This window comes from Mytilus trossulus, chromosome 4, assembly GCF_036588685.1.
Source record: "Mytilus trossulus isolate FHL-02 chromosome 4, PNRI_Mtr1.1.1.hap1, whole genome shotgun sequence".
In the NCBI taxonomy this organism is placed as follows: Eukaryota; Metazoa; Mollusca; class Bivalvia; order Mytilida; family Mytilidae; genus Mytilus; species Mytilus trossulus.
In genome coordinates this window covers 41,858,797-41,886,776 of record NC_086376.1, presented here as the reverse complement: position 1 = coordinate 41,886,776, position 27,980 = coordinate 41,858,797, and the positions used below count along the sequence as shown (strand labels likewise).

At 33.5% G+C, this 27,980-nt stretch overlaps 2 long non-coding RNA genes across 2 annotated transcripts; both read right to left on the bottom strand.

The window, feature by feature from the left end:
* Window positions 1–3,307: 3,307 nt before the first annotated feature.
* On the bottom strand, window positions 3,308–8,514 carry LOC134715318 (uncharacterized). Its single transcript, XR_010106660.1, has 4 exons — window positions 8,462–8,514; window positions 7,385–7,460; window positions 6,114–6,208; window positions 3,308–3,397 (listed from the first exon to the last, which is right to left on the bottom strand). It is a non-coding gene; the product is annotated as an uncharacterized LOC134715318 (long non-coding RNA).
* A 12,372-nt stretch (window positions 8,515–20,886) lies between these two features.
* LOC134713939 (uncharacterized) lies at window positions 20,887–23,152 on the bottom strand. The gene is made up of 3 exons (XR_010106434.1): window positions 22,707–23,152; window positions 21,977–22,248; window positions 20,887–21,200 (listed from the first exon to the last, which is right to left on the bottom strand). It is a non-coding gene; the product is annotated as an uncharacterized LOC134713939 (long non-coding RNA).
* Between the last annotated feature and the right edge of the window lie 4,828 nt (window positions 23,153–27,980).

The window sequence follows — 27,980 nt, the reverse complement described above, 5'->3', positions numbered from 1 at the left end:
ACTTTTTTGTCAAGTAGTCACTGAACCATGAAAATGAGGTCAAGGACATTGGACATGTGACTGATAGAAATTTCGTAACATGAGGCATATATATACAAAGTATGAAGCATCCAAGTCTTCTACCTTCTAAAATATAAAGCTTTTAAGAAGTTAGCTAACGCTGCCGCCTCCGGATCACTATCCCTATGTCAAGCTTTCTGCAACAAAAGTTGCAGGCTTGACAAAAACCATTACATATCAGAAAAAAAACCATTATTATAAATGATCATGAAAATGAGGCCAAAGTCAGATAAATCAATCGGAGCCAGCCTCAAGTACACTGGCGGAACCAGAAATATTCATAAAAGGAGGGTTGTCACGGACTGCCAAAGAGAGGCCGGCTTAAGCTATTCCATATAACATGTATAACCAACCAATGAGCCCTCACCCTAAATCTGACTCTGTTATAATCATCACATCAACCAAATATTTTTAAACATATTTAGTATTCAAGAAAAAGATAGAACCATGAAAATGAGGTTAAGTTCAGATAAACCCTACAAGACAGGCATATTTGTTTTTCATTCGTTATTTTGTACATAAATCATGGCATTAGTTTTTTTACTTGAATTGTTTTAAATTGTTCATTTGTCATTTCAAGGCCTTTTATATCCAACTATGCAGAATAGGTTTTAATCATTGTTGAAGGTTGTATGGTGACCTAAAGTTATTTCTGTGTAATTTGGTCCCAATCATGTCACATTTTCTTATTAATATTTCAATTTACACATTAAATAATCATTCCATACACCAAATATAGTTCAACATGCTGAATACACATTGTAGCATATTAAAAGGGGACTTACTATTGAACAATGGACCATGCAAATGAGGTCAATGACAACTGCCAGACAGACTTGTACTCTTTAAATTTGTAAATCATTGCATACATATAGTTTATCTACTACATTTTTGTACATGTACATGTACTTCTAGTATTTGAAAATCTTTTAAAACTTGACATTGACAAATGACCTATTGCTAATTAAAGTTAAACAACCATAATCAGGTAACTTTAACCTTGATCACTTATCTATAAATTTGAAAAAAAGGTTGAGATCTTTGTTGCAATCTGTATCAATTTCAGTGCATATCTAATTTTACAAAACAATATTTATCTGATTTCATGATAAGTCATCTGGATCATTATCATGATTATGATACTGTAAATTCAGAGAAATTATTGTGATTTTTTAATAAATGCAAATAATGCAACAGGGTGCAATAATAAGAACTCACATTCCAATAACTGAATAAATAAAAATCTTAATGCACAATTTTTTGTTATATCCCAATAATTAAACTAACAATTTAGTTGATTCTTGAAAATGGCACTATAATAAATGCACACAATAATTTCAGAATTTACCATAGGTATAAAAAAGGTTATCAACAAATGGAAGTGTTTAACCACTTTGACTGGCGCCCTCGCACGGACTAGTTTTTCCAGACAATACATGTAAATAATTTTTTTGTTTGTTTTGTTTGGTTGCCGTCTCATTGAACAAAATTATATTTTATTTTTCCTTATATTCAGAAAATGTAATTTTTGAAATAGAAACTGAAAAGCATATAGATGGACAACAAATGCCAAATGATGTAAATTATGGTCATTTAGGTCAGAGGTAAAAGATAAAGCAAAGGCATGTGTATTGTTGATCTTCTTTTTAATGTTGTTCTCAAGTTTCAGCAGTTTACATATAGTTTCCAATTGCAAGACAAGATGATACTGGTTTCTGGTGTAAATTATGTCCGTATATATCCAATAGTTTCCAAATAAAGTTGAACATTCCAGGATTTTTCACATATCACTTCTTCCTCTTACATATAATTGGAGCCTGAAATTAAATATCAAAATGATTTTGTCAGAAAATCAACCACGAAAGAATATCCCCCCGCCTGCATATACTACCCAGAATTTATCTACATTTTTTTTGTACATTTCTAGCCTCGTACATATCAGTACTGTTAGGAAAGACTAAATACTTATAGTATTTTACTTTCAATGAAATCAATGAAATGTTTCAGAACTGATTTTTTTCCGTACTGTTTCAGGCCTGATTTTGTCAGTACCTTTTCAGTACTGATTTTGTTTTTACTGTTTAATGACTGATTTTGTTGGTACTGTTTTAGTACTGATTTAATCAGTTATGATTCAGTACTTTTAGTTTAGACCCCATATTTCTCTGTTTGATTGTATCGATTTTATTATAACTGTTTATGTATTTACCTATATACATTTCAGTGCATGCATTAATAGATCACTTTGTTCATTTAAAAAAATCTTATTTACAATTCTGCACATTTTTTTCAAGTTTTTTTTTTATCAGTTTCTATGTTTAATAGGTACACAATTTTGTTTTTTTCCCTGACAAAAAGTTTATATTTGAGTGCTAAATAGATGCTAAATTAAAAAATACTAGAAACTTAAAAACCCAATAAAGTAGATAATCATGTATTTAATAGCAAGATATTGGTGGTCTTGGATTGTACTGAACATTTTGGTTGGGTAAATTTTTGTCTCTTTGACACATTCCATGTTTCAATTCTATTTGTATGTTGTAACTCATGCTCATTATTATCTCTTCAACAGCTATTTAAGCAATTTTTTTTTTAATATATGTAGGACTCAGAGGTGCGATGGTACTCTGAACCACGATGGTCACTCTGAAGTGCGATGGTCTACACTGAAGTGTGTTGGGTTAACACGCTGAAGTGCGATGGTGACATTGTGACGTTAACTTGTTGATAACTACCCTGAAGTTCGATGGTGATAACGCTGACACCTGACAGCCATGTGACTTAATGACCTTGAAGTTAACTTTGCATGCAAAAAGACCTCTGCCATAAGTTTAAAAAATTCGTATATTTTAGACCAATTCTTTTGGAAGGTAAAACTAGTATTAGTGAAAAGGGTACAAAAATGTGATATCAAATAAAAAAATGTAAATACTTAATATTATAACTTTATTTGAAAAATGTTCATCCCACGTGGTATCATTTGCTATTATTACTAAGTATAGCAGTGGAATATGATGTCATGCGGGCATGCGCAGCATATGGGAAGTGAAAGTAGAATTAAGTCGAAAATGTAAGACGGTCGAAAACACAATACGAGACGATACATTGTCTTGATCAAGATCAAAATTATCAGTGACTGATTTGGCATCATATAAACCTCTTTGCTAATTACTATTATAACAGGTGCAAATAAATACTACATTGAATATTTTTTCATTAAATTTCAACATATTAACATGATATCATACCATCATTATTTTCAGTTTGGTTTCCACACACAAAACTCTGAATTCTTCCATGGAATATTTCCTCCACTGTTTGTCTTGCTTGATTAACTCTGCAATTAATATAAAATTTGTAAGGGTTCCGCAGAACGCAGTGTCTCACCTTTTTTTGCTGTAAATTGCAGGCTCAACAAAAATGAGAAAAAAAATCAATAAAAATATTCCTCTTGATACTATCTTATGATTGTAAGAAACTTCTGTCGAAGTTTGGTAAAAATTAAATGTTTTGAAAATTTTAACTGCAGACTGTATGTAATGTTAATTGGAAGCAAAAATCTAAGTCCATTTAAAAGTAAAATACGGAAAAAATGGATTTATTTTTTTTACAACATTTACTTCTGGATACTATCTTATGATCATAAACAAGCTTCTGACCAAGTTTGGTACAAACCCAGGATAGTTTAAGAAAGTTATTAAAATTCTAAAAACTTTAACCACAGAGTGAATGTTATGTTTCCCTGCAGAAAAAACTAAGTCCATTTATAAGTAAAATACGGAAAAAATGTAATTTCATTTTTACAAAATTTACTTCTGGATACTATCTTTTGATCATAAACAAGCTTCTATCCAAGTTTGGTAGAAATTCAGTATAGTTTAAGAAAGTTATTAAAAATTCAAAAACTTTAACCACAGAGTGAATATTTGTGGCCGTGCCGCCGCCGGAATGTAGGATCGCTTAGTCACGCTTTTTCGACTAAAGTCGAAGGCTAGACAAAAATGTATTATTTTGGAAATACTAATATTGCTGATAAAGTTTAAAATTCAATTTAATAATAATCATGTCAATAAAGACCACACTAGCAAATATTTATGGTCCACTAATTTCAAAATAACAACTAACACATGTTATGATTATGCAGGCCACAGATGTGACAGTTTATGTTTTAAAATTAATTATATCAAAAGATACATGTATTATATTTGCATACACTACAATTATTAGCACCAATTGTGAATTTAAATATACAATATTGTTTATATATCTTAACTTGTACGATTCGCTCGTGTATGTAACAATGTTTTAGATTTTAACGAGAGAAATTTATGTATTACTGAAAAATTATTACAGCAGGGTTTTCGATATCACAAACTAGTCAAAACATTTACTAAATTTTATCATCGGTATAAGGACATCATTCGTAAATATAGCTCAACATGCAGACTGCTTATACGTTTAGGTATTTCACATCCAATTTTTTAGGCAATATTCTTTATAAAGCACAAAAATGTCAGTATTCACCACAGAAACTAACAAAACCTTTAAATAGACTTATTAAGAAGAGATATAGTTATCATACTGTTGTCAGGTCATTAAAGATTGCATATTTTGGCGTTGATATTGATTCACTTATAGGGTCTTTGCATCGGAACTAAACACATTTTTAAAAAAAACAGTTGTGGGCATGACACGGGTTATGTTCTTCTCATATATGTTATGATGGAATGATACTAAACCCCTAACGGGAAGGATTGTGCCTGATATTCATATGATGAAATCATAATCTTTCAATCAGTTTAATTGAAGTCTGGAGCTGGCATGTCAGTTAACTGCTGGTAGTCAGTTGTTATTTATGTATAATTGTCATTTTGTTTATTTTCTTTGGTTACATCTTCTGACATCAGACTCAGACTTCTCTTGAATTGAATTTTAAATGTACGTATGGTTATGTTTTTACTTTTCTACATTGACTAGAGGTATAGGGGGAGGGTTGAGATCTCATAAACATGTTTAACCCTGCCGCATTTTTGCACCTGTCCCAAGTCAGGAGCCTCTGGTCTTTGTTAGTCTTTTATTATTTTAATTTTAGTTTCTTGTGTACAATTTGGAAATTAGTATGGCATTCATTATCACTAAACTAGTATATATTTGTTTAGGGGTCAGCTGAAGGACGCCTCCGGGTGTGGGAATTTCTCGTTACATTGAAGACCTGTTGGTGACCTTCTGCTGTTTTTTTTCTATAGTCAGGTTGTTGTCTCTTTGATACATTCCCCATTTCCATTCTCAATTTTAATACTTTCATTGTCAGAACCAATGAGCAAATCATTTAATAAATAAAAAGACAAATGTCATCAATTATTGATATTGAATTTTTTGAAAAGTCAATCTATTTAGAGTTATTTCCCCTTGACTATAAATTTGACAATTATAGTGTCTCACCTCAACTTTTTGGAGCAGATACCGATCTTTTTGTCCCCATTCAATTCAACAATTAACAAACCTCTTTTCAAGGTGGAAGAAGGGGAAGGGGGAGGTGGTTAAAACATTAAATTTTTGTACATGCTCTTCCTTCGGCAGCTATTGAGAAAAGAGGCTGGATGTTAAAACATGTGCTTGAAGTAGTGCCCCTTTATTAATTAGTTTTATTGGACAGATTGAGTTTTCCTGGTGAGACGCATAATTTCATTTCAATCATTATTTCAGTGTAAATTAAATGTTTGTTCAAGAGAATTCCGTGAAAAGGTGTTATCTTCTTTGGGGCCAAAACTAGGTTACATTATCGATACACTTTATGACATAGAACAAGCAACACAGGGAGTTTACTAACTTCTTAGCAACTTCAGAATGTAATCAAATTTAATGAAAAGTAGATTTTTGGTGCAACAGGTGAGTTGCTTTGCTAATTATTGTAGAAATAACATGTCCAATAAATTTCGTATTTCAAAAATGTCAGCTCCCTGAGTAACAGACGAGGAGAAAGAGAATTTTACGCTAACTGTCATCCAATCAGAACCATTGATACAAAATAATTGCATTAGAATGTGTTGTACCTTTTGTGTACTCAGTTGGAACACCATGCATCCTTATATTGTCTTCAGTTTGCAAATTGTGCTGCATTTTTTGTTTTCTTTTGGTCTCTGGAAACCTGTAAAACAATAAGTACACTCATTGTTAACAATTATTCAATTTTATTATTACTGATGTTTGGTTATTAGACACTGTAAACTTTAAGATTCACCTCGATTAATAGTATCAAAAATAGATTGCTTCTTTAAAATACTCTCTCTCTTTTTAAAAATTATAAAAATTAAAAACAAGGTCAATTTTAAGCAATTTACTTATATTCAGCTAATTTGGTTACCATGATTTGGAAAGATCATGTATCATTATAACTCATCATCATATTGGCCCTCATACCGCATCTTCCTACATCTATTAATATGAGAACTGTTTTTCAAATTGATGCAACTACAAAATTCACCAAAAACTTAATGCCCCCAAAACAGAAATATGATTGCAAGTGATACTGAATTAAGCCAATATTTAAAGGTGTAAAAGACTTAATAAAAACATATCACACATATTAAAACTCAGTAAAATAGTCCAGAAATTATGACCACACATACATGTGAACAAGTTGGTATCTGTTCTTTGCAAGTTAAATCATTAATGATATTTCAATTAAGGGGGCTCGCGGGTCTAAATCAATTTTTTTATTTAATATAAGATTTTGCTAATTTTTTCTCTAAATGAACTTTATTTTATACCTAATAGAAAAATGAAATAAAAAAATGGGGTCACCGGTCATTTACGCTCACAATATGCCTTCGAAAGAAGCATACATTTTTGTTAATGTCCATTTTTTCTGTTGAACTTATAGGAGAAATAGCGGTAATATCGAAATAAAAAAAGATCTAAATTACAGAAATCGCTTAAATTTTACAATTATTTAGTTTATGTACAGCTTATTAGAAAACAACAATAAAAAATATAGGTCACCGATGAGTTAAAAAAGATATTTCAATTTTTATGCTAAAAAATGGCATTTTTGCATCAAAGGGAGATAATTTGGATCTTTTTCAATGATATCTACATTTTAAAAGTCACTTTGGGCCAACATGTATTGATTTTTTGGAATGATTTTTGTATCATAGGATAAAGTAACAACTACTAAAGGTAATTAATAAGGTTTGTAATGAAAAATAAATGTTTGACTTTTTTCTGAAAATTTTATACCCGCGAGCCTCCTTAAAAAGAAATGTATTGATCTAGTCTAAATAGATCTGATAATTTTTTTTTTTATGTAAAGTATTTGTATTACCTCTGCTAGCATACACTAAAGTTGTACTACCTGCTCATATCCAGCCCCTTTTCACTAAAAATGGAGCAAGCTGAACCTGACAAACATTAAAACATATCATGATTATAAATTGCAAAAAAAAGTAACAAGAAGAAAATATGTCCACATTACACTGGTGACCCACTACCATTCAAAGTAACCTTGAACTTTAACTTTAACCTGAGAATATTCTGCTTTTATCTATCACATTTTTTATTTTTTATTGTTTAGTGAAATAAGAGTAAATTGTTATAGGTCACTGGCTCCATATCACTTTTGTAAATGATTTTAAAACAACATTTCTGTTCTATAATAAGATGGATTTTTGTTTTTAACAATTTAGAATTTTGAAAAATGGTAAAACTTAATACTTCAAAATAGTAAATAAGTTAACTTTAAATTGTAATGTTCCATGCAGTCAAGAAACATTTTTAAGCTGGTACTGAACATCTTGACTGAAATTAATTTGTCTTGGTCAATTTTCATACAATTTGGCAAAATATTTACTTGATCCCTTGATCAAAATATTAAAATCTAAAAAAACAACATTAAAATTAAAATCACTTTTTCAAACAAAAAAAGCATAGGGTATGTAGCAGTATGACAAACACTAATTTTGACCATTGAGAAGCATAATATTTCCTTTAAAATACAGCTGATTGGAACTCTTCAATGATTATACAGAGTTATCTCCCTGTAGTGTTAGGTACCAGCTTAAATTAACATTTATGTAACTTTGTCATCACTTTTTGAAGGACCTTGTTGGCCAAGTGGTATAAGTTGTTTTACTACTGTAATCACAAGCCAGTCAACACATAAGTTGAAAACCTTTATGTGCTGGTGCACTTGACTCTAATTTAAATTAACTAGAATTGTCAGTTTCACAATCGAAGGTTGGTGGGTTTTTTTTTCAGACACTCTGGCTTCCTCTAACAAGCTGACCACCACAATATAGTCCAAAAGTGGCCCTAAAAAGTGGTGTAAAGCACCAACAATCAATCAATCAATATAGTCTTTTAATAATTCTAAATTGTTTGATTTCTAAAAAGATTTACTTACAAAAGCTTTAAAATCCTTCCTTTGACTAGATTTATGGTAGCAGATAAAAGAACATTTGTGATGGATACCATTCCACTCAGTGTTGTTAATGGCTAGTTGTAGGTTTTCCTGTTATGACATGCAAATTATTAAAACAAGATAATATAGACATATTCTATGAAATTCTAAATAAATGTATTGTAAATTCAGAAATTATTGCCTGCATTTATTATTGCGATTTTGTCAATTTCAACTTAAATGCGATTTTAATTTTTACTATTTTGGGAAAAGTCATGCTTTATTCAGTCAAAAAATTACAAAATGCAAGTTTTAATTATTGCGTTTACAACTCTGCATTATTCGCAATTATAAAAACCTCGCAATAATTTCTGAATTTACAGTACTTTAAAAGACTTACTAAGACTTTCAACACTATTCATAATTATAAAAGTAGGGAGATTTTTTTTCCAAATCAAAAATTCATGATCAAGATATCAAAAATGGTACATGAAAAATAAAATAGGGCATTATAAACATAGTTGATGTGGCTTAGTCTAAATAAGAGAAATAAGACAATAAAACATATTTATTAACAGCTTCAATTTTCTTTAATACACATGTCTTTCACAAAATACTATAAATATAAATCTAAAATATATCCAAATTTCATAGAAAATACTATATTGTCCAGCTTTCTTTTTAGTTGTAATCTTTCTCTTTTAAAACTCAAAACTCTTGTCCTGCTTTTTTTTTATATTCATCATAGCCTAGCTCCACCCCCACCCCAACTTAAAATCAAAATCAGAACCAAAAGCTACAGTTGGGACATAAAAAGTCAAGTATTTAAATCACATAATAAATTATTACTAGTATATTAAATACCTTCTGTAAATCTGTGGAGCAACTGAGCATGGAGGATAGCAATATCAAAAAATATATCTCACCCAAATATCGGCAGTGCAGTAAATCTGGTGGTAGATCCCTTTCAAAAAGAAACAAATTCAGACATCATTTTTTTTGATAAGCTATACATTTCAAAAAGTTATGGCATAATATTACGCAATAGACATTTCACCATTAGGGGTTCATTTGAGATGAAAAAAAGTCTGAAAAGAGTGTGTTAAAATTTGAATAGCTATCAATGTGTTTAGTTGCAGTACAAAAACATCATTAGGTAATGTCTAAAACACTGACAGTAGTGTTATATATTTATCATGATAATTGTATAATATTTCTCACCTTATAAAATCTGCAATTTTCTTTAGCTGCAGCATCCATACTGTGGCAAGACTCTGCTGCCATTTTATTTTCCATCAACCCTTTACCCAGCTGTGAAGGAACAATAACATCTTTTTTCAAATAGGAATCATACATCACTTTCCCTTCATTATTAAATCATAAAGAAAATGTGAACTCTGTGTTATTAAAAATTGTTTATATTATGTGGAATTTTATAGAATAGCTAGATTTTTGTTCTCACATTTTTATTTTTAGCTATGCAGCACAAAACATGTTTTTACGGACGAAAACAGACAAATGTACAGATGAACAAACTTGCACATCAATATGTATCTCTCCTTAATATTTAGGGTACATGTATAATAAAATGCATGTTTACATAAAGCAAGACTACTGTACTGAGACTGACTATCTTGTAAGACACTGCTTCTACTGTACTGAGACTGACTATCTTGTAAGACACTGCTTCTACTGTACTGAGACTGACTATCTTGTAAGACACTGCTTCTACTGTACTGAGACTGACTATCTTGTAAGACACTGCTTCTACTGTACTGAGACTGACTATCTTGTAAGGCACAGTTTCTACTGTACTGAGACTGACTATCTTATAAGGCACAGTTTCTACTGTACTGAGACTGGCTATCTTGTAAGACACTGCTTCTATTGCACTGAGACTGACTATCTTGTAATGCACTGTTTCTACTGTACTGAGACTGACTATCTTGTAAGGCACAGTTTCTACTGTACTGAGACTGACTATCTTGTAAGGCACAGTTTCTACTGTACTGAGACTGACTATCTTATAAGGCACAGTTTCTACTGTACTGAGACTGGCTATCTTGTAAGACACTGCTTCTATTGCACTGAGACTGACTATCTTGTAAGACACTGTTTCTACTGTACTGAGACTGACTATCTTGTAGGACACAGTTTCTACTGTACTGAGACTGACTATCTTGTAAGGCACAGTTTCTACTGTACTGAGACTGACTATCTTGTAATACACAGTTTCTACTGTACTGAGACTGGCTATCTTGTAAGACACTGCTTCTACTGTACTGAGACTGACTATCTTGTAAGACACTGCCTCTACTGTACTGAGACTGACTATCTTGTAAGACACTGCTTCTACTGTACTGAGACTGACTATCTTGTAAGACACTGCTTCTACTGTACTGAGACTGACTATCTTGTAAGGCATAGTTTCAACTGTACTGAGACAGACTATCTTATAAGGCACAGTTTCTACTGTACTGAGACTGACTATCTGGTAAGACACTGCTTCTACTGTACTGAGACTGACTATCTTGTAAGGCACAGATTCTACTGTACTGAGACTGACTATCTTGTAAGACACAGTTTCTACTGTACTGAGACTGACTATCTGGTAAGACACAGTTTCTACTGTACTGAGAATGACTATCTGGTAAGACACTGCTTCTACTGTACTGAGACTGACTATCTTGAAAGGCACTGTTTCTACTGTACTGAGACTGACTATCTTGTAAGGCACTGTTTCTACTGTACTGAGACTGACTATCTTGTAAGACACAGTTTCTACTGTACTGAGACTGACTATCTTGTAAGGCACAGTTTCTACTGTACTGAGACTGACTATCTTATAAGGCACAGTTTCTACTGTACTGAGACTGACTATCTTGTAAGGCACAGTTTCTACTGTACTGAGACTGACTATCTTGTAAGACACTGCTTCTACTGTACTGAGACTGACTATCTTGTAAGGCACAGGTTCTACTGTACTGAGACTGACTATCTTGTAAGACACAGTTTCTACTGTACTGAGACTGACTATCTGGTAAGACACTGCTTCTACTGTACTGAGACTGACTATCTTGTAAGGCACAGGTTCTACTGTACGAAGACTGACTATCTTGTAAGACACAGTTTCTACTGTACTGAGACTGACTATCTGGTAAGACACAGTTTCTACTGTACTGAGACTGACTATCTGGTAAGGCACTGTTTCTACTGTACTGAGACTGACTATCTTGTAAGGCACTGTTTCTACTGTACTGACACTGACTATCTTGTAGGACACAGTTTCTACTGTACTGAGACTGACTATCTTGTAAGGCACAGTTTCTACTGTACTGAGACTGACTATCTTATAAGGCACAGTTTCTACTGTACTGAGACTGACTACATTGTAAGGCACAGTTTCTACTGTACTGAGACTGACTATCTTGTAAGGCACAGTTTCTACTGTACTGAGACTGACTATCTTGTAAGGCACAGTTTCTACTGTACTGAGACTGACTATCTTGTAAGACACAGTTTCTACTGTACTGAGACTGACTATCTTGTAAGGTACTGTTTCTACTGTACTGAGACTGACTATCTTGTAAGGCACTGTTTCTACTGTACTGAGACTGACTATCTTGTAAGGCAGTTTCTACTGTACTGAGACTGACTATCTTATAAGGCACAGTTTCTACTGTACTGAGACTGACTATCTTGTAAGACACAGTTTCTACTGCACTGAGACTGGCTATCTTGTGAGACACTGTTTCTACTGTACTGAGACTGACTATATTGTAAGGCACAGTTTCTACTGTACTGAGACTGACTATCTTGTAAGGCACTGTTTCTACTGTACTGAGACTGACTATCTTGTAAGACTCAGTTTCTACTGTACTGAGACTGACTATATTGTAAGGCACTGCTTCTACTGTACTGAGACTGACTATCTTGTAATGCACTGTTTCTACTGTACTGAGTCTGACTGTTTTGTAAGACACTGCTTCTACTGTACTGAGACTGACTATCTTGTAAGACACAGTTTCTTCTGTACTGAGACTGACTATCTTGTAAGACACAGTTTCTACTGCACTGAGACTGACTATCTTGTAAGGCACAGTTTCTACTGTACTGAGACTGACTATCTTGTAAGGCATAGTTTCTACTGTACTGAGACTGACTATCTTGTAAGACACAGTTTCTACTGCACTGAGACTGACTATCTTGTAAGGCACAGTTTCTACTGTACTGAGACTGACTATCTTGTAAGGCTATAGTTTCTACTGTACTGAGACTGACTATCTTGTAGGGCACTGTTTCTACTGTACGGACTATCTTGTAAGACACAGTTTCTACTGTACTGAGACTGACTATCTTGTAGGACACAGTTTCTACTGTACTGAGATTGACTATCTTGTAAGACACAGTTTCTACTGTATTGAGACTGACTATCTTGTAAGGCACTGCTTCTACTGTACTGAGACTGACTATATTGTAAGGCACTGTTCTACTGTACTGAGACTGACTAACTTGTAAGACACAGTTTCTACTGTACTGAGACTGACTATCTTGTAAGACACAGTTTCTACTGTACTGAGACTGACTATCTTGTAAGGCACAGTTTCTACTGTACTGAGACTGACTATCTTGTAAGGCACAGTTTCTACTGTACTGAGACTGACTATCTTGTAAGACACAGTTTCTACTGTACTGAGATTGACTATCTTGTAAGACACAGTTTCTACTGTATTGAGACTGACTATCTTGTAAGGCACTGCTTCTACTGTACTGAGACTGACTATATTGTAAGGCACTGCTTCTACTGTACTGAGACTGACTAACTTGTAAGACACAGTTTCTACTGTACTGAGACTGACTATCTTGTAAGACACAGTTTCTACTGTACTGAGACTGACTATCTTGTAAGGCACTGCTTCTACTGTACTGAGACTGACTATCTTGTAAGGCACAGTTTCTACTGTACTGAGACTGACTATCTTGTAAGGCACAGTTTCTACTGTACTGAGACTGACTATCTTATAAGGCACAGTTTCTACTGTACTGAGAATGACTATCTGGTAAGACACTGCTTCTACTGTACTGAGACTGACTATCTTGAAAGGCACTGTTTCTACTGTACTGAGACTGACTATCTTGTAAGGCACTGTTTATACTGTACTGAGACTGACTATCTTGTAAGACACAGTTTCTACTGTACTGAGACTGACTATCTTGTAAGGCACAGTTTCTACTGTACTGAGACTGACTATCTTATAAGGCACAGTTTCTACTGTACTGAGACTGACTATCTTGTAAGGCACAGTTTCTACTGTACTGAGACTGACTATCTTGTAAGACACTGCTTCTACTGTACTGAGACTGACTATCTTGTAAGGCACAGGTTCTACTGTACTGAGACTGACTATCTTGTAAGACACAGTTTCTACTGTACTGAGACTGACTATCTGGTAAGACACTGCTTCTACTGTACTGAGACTGACTATCTTGTAAGGCACAGGTTCTACTGTACGAAGACTGACTATCTTGTAAGACACAGTTTCTACTGTACTGAGACTGACTATCTGGTAAGACACAGTTTCTACTGTACTGAGACTGACTATCTGGTAAGGCACTGTTTCTACTGTACTGAGACTGACTATCTTGTAAGGCACTGTTTCTACTGTACTGACACTGACTATCTTGTAGGACACAGTTTCTACTGTACTGAGACTGACTATCTTGTAAGGCACAGTTTCTACTGTACTGAGACTGACTATCTTATAAGGCACAGTTTCTACTGTACTGAGACTGACTACATTGTAAGGCACAGTTTCTACTGTACTGAGACTGACTATCTTGTAAGGCACAGTTTCTACTGTACTGAGACTGACTATCTTGTAAGGCACAGTTTCTACTGTACTGAGACTGACTATCTTGTAAGACACAGTTTCTACTGTACTGAGACTGACTATCTTGTAAGGTACTGTTTCTACTGTACTGAGACTGACTATCTTGTAAGGCACTGTTTCTACTGTACTGAGACTGACTATCTTGTAAGGCAGTTTCTACTGTACTGAGACTGACTATCTTATAAGGCACAGTTTCTACTGTACTGAGACTGACTATCTTGTAAGACACAGTTTCTACTGCACTGAGACTGGCTATCTTGTGAGACACTGTTTCTACTGTACTGAGACTGACTATATTGTAAGGCACAGTTTCTACTGTACTGAGACTGACTATCTTGTAAGGCACTGTTTCTACTGTACTGAGACTGACTATCTTGTAAGACTCAGTTTCTACTGTACTGAGACTGACTATATTGTAAGGCACTGCTTCTACTGTACTGAGACTGACTATCTTGTAATGCACTGTTTCTACTGTACTGAGTCTGACTGTTTTGTAAGACACTGCTTCTACTGTACTGAGACTGACTATCTTGTAAGACACAGTTTCTACTGCACTGAGACTGACTATCTTGTAAGGCACAGTTTCTACTGTACTGAGACTGACTATCTTGTAAGACACAGTTTCTACTGCACTGAGACTGACTATCTTGTAAGGCACAGTTTCTACTGTACTGAGACTGACTATCTTGTAAGGCATAGTTTCTACTGTACTGAGACTGACTATCTTGTAAGACACAGTTTCTACTGCACTGAGACTGACTATCTTGTAAGGCACAGTTTCTACTGTACTGAGACTGACTATCTTGTAAGACACAGTTTCTACTGCACTGAGACTGACTATCTTGTAAGGCACAGTTTCTACTGTACTGAGACTGACTATCTTGTAAGGCATAGTTTCTACTGTACTGAGACTGACTATCTTGTAAGACACAGTTTCTACTGCACTGAGACTGACTATCTTGTAAGGCACCGTTTCTACTGTACTGAGACTGACTATCTTGTAAGGCATAGTTTCTACTGTACTGAGACTGACTATCTTGTAGGGCACTGTTTCTACTGTACGGACTATCTTGTAAGACACAGTTTCTACTGTACTGAGACTGACTATCTTGTAGGACACAGTTTCTACTGTACTGAGATTGACTATCTTGTAAGACACAGTTTCTACTGTATTGAGACTGACTATCTTGTAAGGCACTGCTTCTACTGTACTCAGACTGACTATATTGTAAGGCACTGTTCTACTGTACTGAGACTGACTAACTTGTAAGACACAGTTTCTACTGTACTGAGACTGACTATCTTGTAAGACACAGTTTCTACTGTACTGAGACTGACTATCTTGTAAGGCACAGTTTCTACTGTACTGAGACTGACTATCTTGTAAGGCACAGTTTCTACTGTACTGAGACTGACTATCTTGTAAGACACAGTTTCTACTGTACTGAGATTGACTATCTTGTAAGACACAGTTTCTACTGTATTGAGACTGACTATCTTGTAAGGCACTGCTTCTACTGTACTGAGACTGACTATATTGTAAGGCACTGCTTCTACTGTACTGAGACTGACTAACTTGTAAGACACAGTTTCTACTGTACTGAGACTGACTATCTTGTAAGACACAGTTTCTACTGTACTGAGACTGACTATCTTGTAAGGCACTGCTTCTACTGTACTGAGACTGACTATCTTGTAAGGCACAGTTTCTACTGTACTGAGACTGACTATCTTGTAAGGCACAGTTTCTACTGTACTGAGACTGACTATCTTATAAGGCACAGTTTCTACTGTACTGAGACTGACTGTCTTGTAAGACACTGCTTCTACTGTACTGAGACTGACTATCTTGTAAGACACAGTTTCTACTGCACTGAAACTGACTATCTTGTAAGGCACAGTTTCTACTGTACTGAGACTGACTATCTGGTAATACACTGCTTCTACTGTACTGAGACTGACTATCTTGTAAGGCACAGGTTCTACTGTACTGAGACTGACTATCTTGTAAGACACTGCTTCTACTGTACTGAGACTGACTATCTTGTAAGACATTGCTTCTACTGTACTGAGACTGACTATCTGGTAAGACACTGCTTCTACTGTACTGAGACTGACTATCTGGTAAGACACTGCTTCTACTGTACTGAGACTGACTATCTTGTAAGGCACAGGTTCTACTGTACTGAGACTGACTATCTTGTAAGACACAGTTTCTACTGTACTGAGACTGACTATCTGGTAAGACACTGCTTCTACTGTACTGAGACTGTCTATCTTGTAAGGCACATGTTCTACTGTACTGAGACTGACTATCTTGTAAGGCACTGTTTCTACTGTACTGAGACTGACTATCTTGTAAGACACAGTTTCTACTGTACTGAGACTGACTATCTTGTAAGACACTGCTTCTACTGTACTGAGACTGACTATCTTGTAAGACACAGTTTCTACTGTACTGAGACTGACTATCTTGTAAGGTACTGTTTCTACTGTACTGAGACTGACTATCTTGTAAGGCACTGTTTCTACTGTACTGAGACTGACTATCTTGTAAGGCACAGTTTCTACTGTACTGAGACTGACTATCTTATAAGGCACAGTTTCTACTGTACTGAGACTGACTATCTTGTAAGACACAGTTTCTACTGCACTGATACTGGCTATCTTGTAAGACACTGTTTCTACTGCACTGAGACTGACTATCTTGTAAGACACTGCCTCTACTGTACTGAGACTGACTATCTTGACATGTAATGCACAGTTTCTACTGTACTGAGACTGACTATCTTGTAAGGCACAGTTTCTACTGTACTAAGACTGACCATCTTGTAAAGCACTGTTTCTACTGTACTGAGACTGACTAACTGTGTATTAAAAATTGTTTATATTATGTGGAATTTTATAGAATAGCTAGATTTTTTCTCACACATTTTTATTTTTAGCTATGTAGCATAAACACATGTTTTTATGGACGAACAGACAAATGTACAGATGAACAAACTGGCACATCAATATGTATAATAAAATGCATGTTTACATAAAGCAAGACTACAAAATCTTTGTAGTTCTGGTTATAGATTCTTTGATTGATTTTATTTGGCCATTATATGTTAAAGATTATTAAAGTATTCTGGAAGATAATGAGCAATATCATGAATCTTATATTAGTTGCTTCACATTATTTATATTTGTATTATGTTTTTCAATCCTTTTTATACTCTTGCCTTTACTGAGGAAATGCAAAATATTGCAAGGCAGGCTGATTATTACAACTTTTGAGAATAAAAGTAATGTATAAAAAAAAAAAAACTTTTAAAAACAATCAACTTTCCCACTTTCACCATTGACTCCATTGCGCACATGGTCCGAGAACACAATTAATTTCCCCTATCTGTCTATTATAACATAATGATTAATAAAAAAAATCCCACCTGCGCTTTTCTAACAAGATTTGATGTACATGGAGTTTGGCATTAACCACAAAACATATCAAAAAATTAGAAAACTTCATCGTCTCATTTTCTCTTGGCAACACAAAACACAAGGACACCAGTATGGGTTAAGCCAGAGAGCTTCCGAAAAGGGGAAATCCCACCTATGTTTACCTAACCAAATCACTCATTTCTGCTCAAAATATGAAAAAGAAATTTGACAGAAATTCTCTTAGATGACCTTACATTCACATTAAAGCAAAAAAATGGGGAAAAATTCAAAGGAAAGGCAAAAAAAAAATTTAAGAAAAAATATACTGAAATTAAAGGGAACTTTATTTGTGGACAACGAAAATTGAAGGGGGATAATTGTGTTCCCGGACCACATGGTCACCAACAAATAATCTTTGTCTTTTGAGTTGTTGGCCATAAGGGACTAGATGTCTTTGGATACCTGTATCAGAAACGTTAAAGCAAAAGAGATTATTTTAAAAAAAATTGGGGGGGGGGGGGGGGGGGAGGGGGGGATCACTGCTACACTGTAAACAAAATTATAAGAACACAAATTCATTGCTTTTGCAAGTTATAAAGGGACTTAAACAGTTAATCAATATCATTCAAGCCATTAATGAGGGTTGCATGATCTTACATAAGACCTGTTGCAACATATTGCAATGTAAATTTATCTCCCTTGAAATATTTTAAACCACAATTATTTTCCATTGTGCACAATCTCAATTGCTTATTGCAACATTATGAGTAATGTTTCATCAATACCGAGCATGCCATTTATGAGGAGTTGTGTTTACACGACCAGTGTTGACATATATTGCAATATTAAACTAAGATTATAATTATTTCTATTTAAATATTTTGGACCATCATGACCTTATTTTCCTTCATACATGTGCTCAGGTTGTATTTCAACTGTGAAAATATTAAACTCATCAGCCCATTGGTTCAAGAGGAGTTTTCCTTACAAGACATATATGGAGGATTTGACAGACAGACATATATATCTTTGAATTTGTTGGGCAATTTTAACTTTTAAAAGCTGCAAATTGATTATATCAGATGGCCTTATATAAAAGATATCTTCATCCTCAATTGTAATCTGAAAGAAATATACCAATGCGTAAATTTAACTAAAGCAAAAGCAACTTACTTCAGTGATCAATTAATTAACCTGTACAGAAACTGCAAACATGCACACGTGAATCCCATAAGATACAAATTGCTATAACTTTTTAATATGAATTTAATGTATTCTAGAAATAAGTAAATCATATAACATGAAAACACAACATTTCAAAACTTTGGTCAACCAACAATTATCACATAAATTGAGTTATCTCCCATATATCAAAGCTTGTAAAATTAAACTTGTTTCATAATTTTATATATTTTAAATCTTAAAGAAAAATATAGGATAAATACATATAGCAATATTGTGTTGCAAAAATATTTTCAAACACCAGTCTTTCAGTTTACAAGTATTTCTATTATATATTTCAAGAACCAAGCAGGATATAATTAAGGTATACATATATGATTAAAAAAAATCCCAAAAGTTTAAGTAGATGAGTTTTTGTGGTGCAATTAAAATATTTGAAGATAATGTATACCTCATATTTTAAAATGGGCATGAGTAAAAATGTAAGGGGTCTGAAATCAATACAAAACTGTTAGAAAGAGGAGATTATTTACTGATTAGAAATATAATTTACTGTCAGATCATTGATGAGTTTTAGATTGCCAATAAATAAATATCAATTCTATTTTGTCAATTGTTATCTGACAATTTAAAAAAAAAAGAGCACTATTTTAAAAAATGATATTCTAAAGAGTTTCTGATTTAATTGATAAATAATAAGAACATTTAGTTTTTGTATTCTAAAGGATTGTAAGCAATCTTTCTATAAACAGTAATGGTACAATGAAAATGAGCAATACATAAAATAGATATGTGAAGCAATCTAAACAAGTGAAACTGCGAGCTACTGCTCACTGATGATACCCCCCCCCGCAAGTGGATAATATTAATAGTGTAAAAATATGCAAGTGTTTGGTAAACAGGAAGTTGTCGAGTGATGAATCTGAGAATGCATCACACAGTATAGCTGACTTATATAAATCCTGAAACCAAATTTCAGAAATCCTTCTATTGTAGTTCCTGAGAAAAATGTGATGAAAATTTTCAACTTGGCTATCATGTGTAAAATCATACAAGTGTTCAGTAAACAGGAAGTTGTCAAGTGATCAATCTGAAAACTCATCACATGGTAAAGCTGACTTAGATAAACCCTGAAACCAAATTTCAGAAATCCTTGTATTGTAGTTCCTGAGAAAAATGTGATGAAAAATATTCATGGGACGGAAGGACTGAAGGACTGACGGAAGGACAGACAGAGGTATAACAGTATACCCAAGCGGGGGTATAAAAAACAGTATACCCCCCTTTTTTTAAAGCAGGGGTATAATAAGGATATTAAACATTATTTGAACATTTCAAACTGCTTTATGACTATTTTTTTCCCCATTAAATCTTACTTACCTGCGATGGCTTTAACTTTAACCCATCAATGTCCAAATTCCATATTCTGTGGAATGGTGGTATCTGTGTAATTTGTCTTAAATAACAACTTGACGGATGTACAAAATATATCTAAGTAGTTCTTGATCCTGTATAATATACAATAATTACATAAGTATGAGGCCTACAAATCTTTTGCAGTGTTATTTTATATACTGTAAATTCAGAAATTATTGCGTGCATTTATTATTGCGATTTTGTAATTTTACACTTGAATGCGATTTAATTTTTACGATTTTGAGAAAAGTCATGCTTAACTCAGTTAAAATATTACAAAATGCGAGTTTTAATTATTGCGTTAACAACTCAGTCGCATTATTCGCAATAATAAAAACCACGCAATAATTTCTGAATTTACAGTATAGTTCTCTAATTCTATGGAAATTTATATCTTTCGAACCCATTGTATAAGAAGATGTAATCACTTGGGACAGGCACAAACATAAAAAGGAAGTTTCTATAGAGCCTCAAAATAAACATTGAAATGTACTGTTACTTAACATTAAGCATCCACATACAAAATTTTATTACTGTGAACCACCTGGCATTACTTTTCAGCAAATTGAAGAAAACATAAATCTATAATATTAAACATGTGTCCTACATTTGTGGGATTTAAATGATCAAAGTGTAACATATGCTACCTGACAACCAACAACACTTGACCCTTCATCAATAGTAACTTTCATATCTTTGTCAGTTGTCATGTTTTTTTCCTGAAGCCACAACGGTTTTCATCTTTGTTCTCATGTGGGCAATTTTAGATTCACAACAAGATTTTCCAGTCTGTGGTTAACTTTAACTGTATTCTTTAATGTTAATACCTGTAAAAGAAATAATATTGGCATTAAATATCATGCATGCAGTTGTTTTCTTATTTTGGGCTTCTGAAGTAAAAATAAGGGGGATAAATGATTAAAATCTGACAATATAAGAAATAATTAAGATCGGAAGATGCAGCAACTATAAATTTGCTTTTCTTTAATCTATGCATGTAATACATGTAAGATAAAAAGGTCTTAAAGATTGTTATTAAGGCAATTAATGCGACTTAGTGAGTATGGCAATAATTAGAAATTGCATTCTGATATCTGATACAAAAATCAGTATGAATTGCAATAATAAATCTTGCATTTTTGTCCATTCTTCAAAAATCACAATAATGAATGCATGCGATAATATCTGAATTAACAGTATCTAGCTATATCAAAACTAGTCTATCAGTTGAAATAAAGATTCCTAATAAATCTGGAAAAATCAATCAATTTAATGTTTATCCCACAAAAATAAGAATAAACATTATGTGGTCAGAGTTATCTCCCATTGACTAAATGTAAACTTGCAAATACCAGCCAAATTTGGAAGTTTCAGATATTGAACTCAACCTCGAAACTCAAAAAAAGAAAATATGTCAGGAAATTGATTCCTGGAAGCAAGCAGTTAAAATAAAATAAACTGTGACCCATAGATGTTAATTCCTGTGTCATTTGGTCTCTTGTATAGAGTTGTCTTATTGGTAATCATACAACATATTTTTTATACTTATATTTATTGTTGCTTAAGAATGTGGACTGACATGCAAATACCACATACAAATTACCTTGATTTAGGTGCCTTTACAGATACAAGCTGGTTAAAGCTTTCATTTGACTGTCTAGATCCAAGATCATTTAAAGAATTACTTCTACCAATCATTTTTTGCACTAAATTATTCAATTTAACCTTTAAACCTTCAATCGTGATCCCAAAATATGTGGTACAATTCTTTGCAGCCCAATCTTAATGTCATCTTCTTTGTCACATCCCTTAATGGCATACATAAAGCACCTCAATATATATTGTTTTGTTTCATTCTTTTGCAATTCTTTGTAACTACAAAATAAGAAACAAATAATTAATGTAACAAATTTAAAAAAAGTCTTCAGACTTGTATGGGGCATGGATAAAGTCTTCAATCATGGATTCATGCATCTGACTTTCAATTTTCAAAAAAAAGGGTCCTAGTTTCTATTTCTATTCTAAACTTTATATAGCCTCTCTAAAACTATTTGATTGTTCCATAAGCCATGAAGATTACTCATAACTATATACTAATAGTTCTTTCAATTTTCAATGTACATGTAATGTTTGTGAATTCAGTTAACACAAAGATCTTTATATCTCTTTAAACAACACAAAATTGAAATTTCATTGTAAAGTTTTTTTTAGAGTTAGTAGTCTTCACAGATCAATATAATAAGATCTATATGTATGATTTGATTTAGTAAAAGATTGGGCTTAAGCCTTGTCATAGTCATACTTGTAAAACTAAAATTAATTTGTACAAATACCTCTTTGAAATATTACACAAGCTTGTTGATTTGTCTTCACATGGTTCTGGCCATCTTTTTTCTGAAGGTTTCCAAACTCAACTTCAAGTCTGGCTCAGATGTTGCTGCATCATTATCAGTATTTATCGCTATTTTGTACATTTTTACTTTGATCTTTTTTTTGTGATTATTTTCATATCATGCTTATTGCTTGAGATGGAAACATTATCGCTAGAAACTAAGGAGGTCATGTGGCGTTGCTAACGAAATTGACATTGAAACTGACAACGTCGTCATAGGTAAAATAGCGATAAACAGATTATCATTGGTCATCTCAACTGTACCAGCTCAAGCGAGAAAATCAATCTCGTTGAGATAATCAATGATAATCTATAAATATGACTGAAAAGAAGATTGAATAATAATTATAAACCTACAAAAAAGACAACACAAGAGCGGTCAAGATATACAACGGCAAGCATATTTCTTTATTTGGAAAATAGTGATAGCTGTTATATTCTGCCTAATTATCTAATTACATGTAGCTAATGTAAATAAAGCAACTTAAATAAATATAAACTGGACTTGTACATGATATTGGTATATGTCATAAAAGTGTAAGAATAAAATCCAAGTTTCCTGTAAAAATCACAAAATGATCACCTTTCAAATTTGAGAGTATATTTGAAATAAGAGTTATTTCCCTTTATATGCTATTTTCAATGCTTTTTGAGGAACTCAAATTCTTTTTTTTTAATATGAAACATACCATTAATTTCACATTCATCATCTTTTAGTCTGTGGACCATTGACACGGTCATATCTGCCTCCATGGATTTACTAGACCCATGCCAATTCAAATGACACTGATGCTCCAGAACTGTCTCTTTTCTGTTTTGATGGAACTCACAAATCTTACATGTCTTGCTTCTTAAATCGAATGACAGCACATTTCCTGTCTCCTTTCCAATAAAAGTTGCATGTCCTGTTATAGACATGTATTATTTCAAATATGTATTTCATCACAGCTTTGATGTTTTTAACTAAACCATTGTCTCGTCAATAATTATCAAAAATCACTTTTTTTATGTTTATCATAAAAAGTTTTGATATTTTCTCATGATTGCAACCTTAAACTGTCATGACTGTAGATCTAAAATAATGAAATATACATGCAGAAAGCGCTGTTAATTTCTTTAAGTACCCATGCCATGTCAACTTCAAGGGCCTGTGAATTAGTATTTTTCTATTGGTTTAGGTCCTTCATATTTGTTTTTAGTAAATTAACACGTAAGTTTTTTGTTTGTTTGAATTGTTCCACATGTTTCATATCGGGGCCTGTTAAAGCTTTCTACATGTATATGGTACAAACATTTCTCATTATTGACGACCTTTATTGTGGCCTATAGTTATTAATACATTTTCATTCTTTGAACTCTTTTGGATAGCATTGGTTCTTTGCAAAAAATACTGCATCTTTACTTATAAATAAGACAGTTTAATACAGTAACTTAAATCAATAAAACTGTAAAGAAAGTGAATTTATATTAAAGGCTTTTTATCAAAAATAGGGAACATGTCCATGTGACTCAAATGATGCCCTCGCTAGCATTAACGTTATAAACTCATGAACTGTAAATGTGACACTACCAAAATTTTTACTTGATCTGAATTATGGGTTAATAAACATTTTGTATTCATTCTAATTATACAGTATTGTGCAATATAATTGTAAGATCTTGACATTTGTTTTGTGTCAGAAACCAATATGTTATGTCAACAATTTGATCGCAATCTAAATTCAGAGCTGTGTCAAGCTTGAATGTTGTGTCCATACTTGTCCCAACTGTTCTGGGTTCGACTTCTGCGGTCATATAAAGCTATGCCCTGCAGAGCATCTGGTTTCATTGTAACAAAGCACAACCCTAGAGCAGTAAAAATAAATCCACAAATTCAAACTTGATCAGTGTTTGTGGTAAAGAGAATTGTGTACAAGTTTCATAACATTTGGTTAAGACAAACTATACTTAGAGAACAGAAACTTAAATTTCCAGCATATTTTCTAGAATGGTACAAGTTATGCAACAAAAATTCAAATTTGACTTGTGAATTGAGGTTATAAGCATTGCGTATCAGTTTCATACAATTTGGTTCAGGCAACCTAAAGTAAGAGAACAGAAACGAATTTCTGGATATATACGGAGGTACTTATAAGTAGGGGAAGAATGTACATACTTACAGAAGAACAAGGATAAAACTCAATACGGTGGGAGCATAACAACAGCAGTATGACCACATGAATAATAGGTTTATATACGCTAGATTCATAATTTTGTTGTTGTAAGCCATTTGTTTGATATATTATGGACCTTTGTAATCATTGCCTCTGTGTTTTGATGACAAAGCAATTGAATTTCTATTTAAATAGGGCATGCTATGCACATGTTTGTCTGTAATCTATATAAATTTTGAGGTGAAATGCAGCCATTTAAGCCAAAGGGTACACATCAAAATAATTTCATGAACCTAAATCATTTCAACAGCACTTGTCTTCATACTCTGAGCTATGTTATTCAAGAAGTAGATGCTGACCTGGTTGCTTTTAACATGGATGCTATATGATACGAATTTGCGATAATACACCAGAGGTAGTATAAGTATAATGATGTAAATTATTGGAAGAAGACTGAAGAAGAATTGACGTTGGTCAATGTTTTTCTGCTGTCAGTTTGATCCACTTGAGCATGCTAAACGAGTGAAGGCCCTTATATCCACATTGGAATGTATTTAAATAATGGAATTAAAAGTTTTCAAATGATTTTTGGCATCAAAACCTTTCGATCGATGTTTAGACAAAAACAATGCATTTTAAATTATTCTTTCGATACTCTCGGGTTGTTACAACGTTTACGTACGTACATAGTAAACAGGTAAAAGTACATCGGAAAATGTTCATTCATGAAATTTTCATGAATGAAACTGACGCAATCTGGCGTAGATTTCTTGTGATTGTCTCTTCAGCGTATGGCAAATCAGCAAAGTAGTGTTTGAGATACTCATTTTCCAAATGAAGTTAAATTCATCTGAATCGTCGGTGAACATTCAATTCTTTTTAAATTAAAGCTGTAATCTTTTCAGTCAAATGAGAAGTTACTCAAAATTTAAGAAATAATTCCTTGGTGTCATGCTCTATGCTCATTTTAACATGGGTAGGCATTATATTTGTTGATATTTTACACTGAGCGTTAGCGAGGTGTAAAATGTGGTCAAATATAATGCCTACCCATGTTAAAATGAGCATGCAGGTGAAATTTTAGTACTTTATTACTAAAGATTGATTGATTGTTGGTTGCTTTACGCCGCATTAGCACAAAAAGGCTATATCGAGGCGATATTGCTAAAGACCTAGCTTCCAACACTATTCAGGAGGTTAAAGGGTACAATTTTTTTTCATGACAAATTTAATCTCTTACACTTTACACTTCATGATATGGTACAAAAAGCAAAATATCAATTCGTTTTGGTCTCAGATGACTTTTGAAATGTTTATATCATGAAAAAGCTTCAAATTATCTCCCTTTGGTGCCAAATATGCCACTTTTTTGCATTAAAACTGAAATATATTTTTTACTTATTGGTGACATTCTATTATATTTTCTATAGATTTTTTTTTCCAATAAGCTGTACTTAAAGTAAACAATGGTAAAATCTTTTTCTGTAATATAGTTCTTTCTTTATTTGGATATTACCTTTTTATCTCCTATCAGTTCAACAGAAAAAAAAGTACATTTAACAAAAATGCATGCTTCTTTCTAAGGCAGATTGTGAGCTTAAATGAACAGTGACCCTAATTTTTCATTTAATTTTTCTCTTAATTATATGATAAATAAAATTGAGAATGGAAATGGGGAATGTGTCAAAAAGACAACAACCTGACCATAGAAAAAACAACAGAAGGTCACCAACAGGTCTTTAATGTAGCGAGAAATTCCCGCACCAGGAGGCGTCCTTCAGCTTGCCCCTAAACAAATATATACTAGTTCAGTGATAATGAACACCATACTAATTTCCAAAGTGTACACAAGAAACTGAAATTAAAACAATACTAGACTAACAAAGGCCAGAGGCTCCTGACTTGGGACAGGTGCAAAAATGCAGGGGGGTAAACATGTTTGTGAGATCTCAACCCTCCCCCTTTACCTCTAGCCAAAGTAGAAAAGTAAACACATAACAATACACACATTTAAATTCAGTTCAAGAGAAGTCTGAGTCTAATATCACAACCACAGAGTGAATATTTGTGGACGCCGCCGCCGCTGACGCCGACGACGGAATGTAGGATCGCTTAGTCTCGCTTTTTGACTAAAGTCGAAGGCTTGACAAAAATCTACTTATCTCTCCATGTGCTTCTTCTGTATAAGGCCCTCTGTCTGTCTGTGGAAGTCTTGTCCTGAAAGAAAAAGAGTATGAATTAGTAAAAAAGTTTTAAAGAGTGTGCTTGGGACTATGTGAAGAAAAATCTACTTATCTCTCCAAGTGCTTCTTCTGTATAAGGCCCTCTGTCCGCCAGTGGAAGTCCCGTCCTGAAAGAAAAAGAGTATGAATTAGTAAAAAAGTTTCAAAGAGTGTGCATGGGCCCATGTAAAGAAAAATCTACTTATCTCTCCATGTGCTTCTTCTGTATAAGGCCCTCTGTCCACCTGTGGAAGTCCCGTCCTGAAAGAAAAAGGGTGTGAATTAGTAAAAAAAGTTTTAAAGAGTGTGCTTGGGCCTATGTAAAGAAAAATCTACTTATCTCTCCAAGTGCTTCTTCTGTATGAGGCCCTCTGTCCGCCAGTGGAAGTCCCGTCCTGAAAGAAAAAGAGTATGAATTAGTAAAAAAGTTTTAAAGAGTGTGCTTGGGCCTATGTAAAGAAAAATCTACTTATCTATCCAAGTGCTTCTTCTGTATAAGGCCCTCTGTCCGCCAGTGGAAGTCCCGTCCTGAAAGAAAAAAAGAGTATGAATTAGTAAAACAGTTTCAAAGAGTGTGCATGGGCCTATGTAAAGAAAAATCTACTTATCTCTCCATGTGCTTCTTCTGTATAAGGCCCTCTGTCCGCCTGTGGAGGTCCCGTCCTGAAAGAAAAAGAGTATGAATTAGTAAAAAAGTTTCAAAGAGTGTGCATGGGCCTATGTAAAGAAAAATCTACTTATCTCTCCATGTGCTTCTTCTGTATAAGGCCCTCTGTCTGCCTGTGGAAGTCCCATCCTGAAAGAAAAAGAGTATGAATTAGTAAAAAAGTTTCAAAGTGT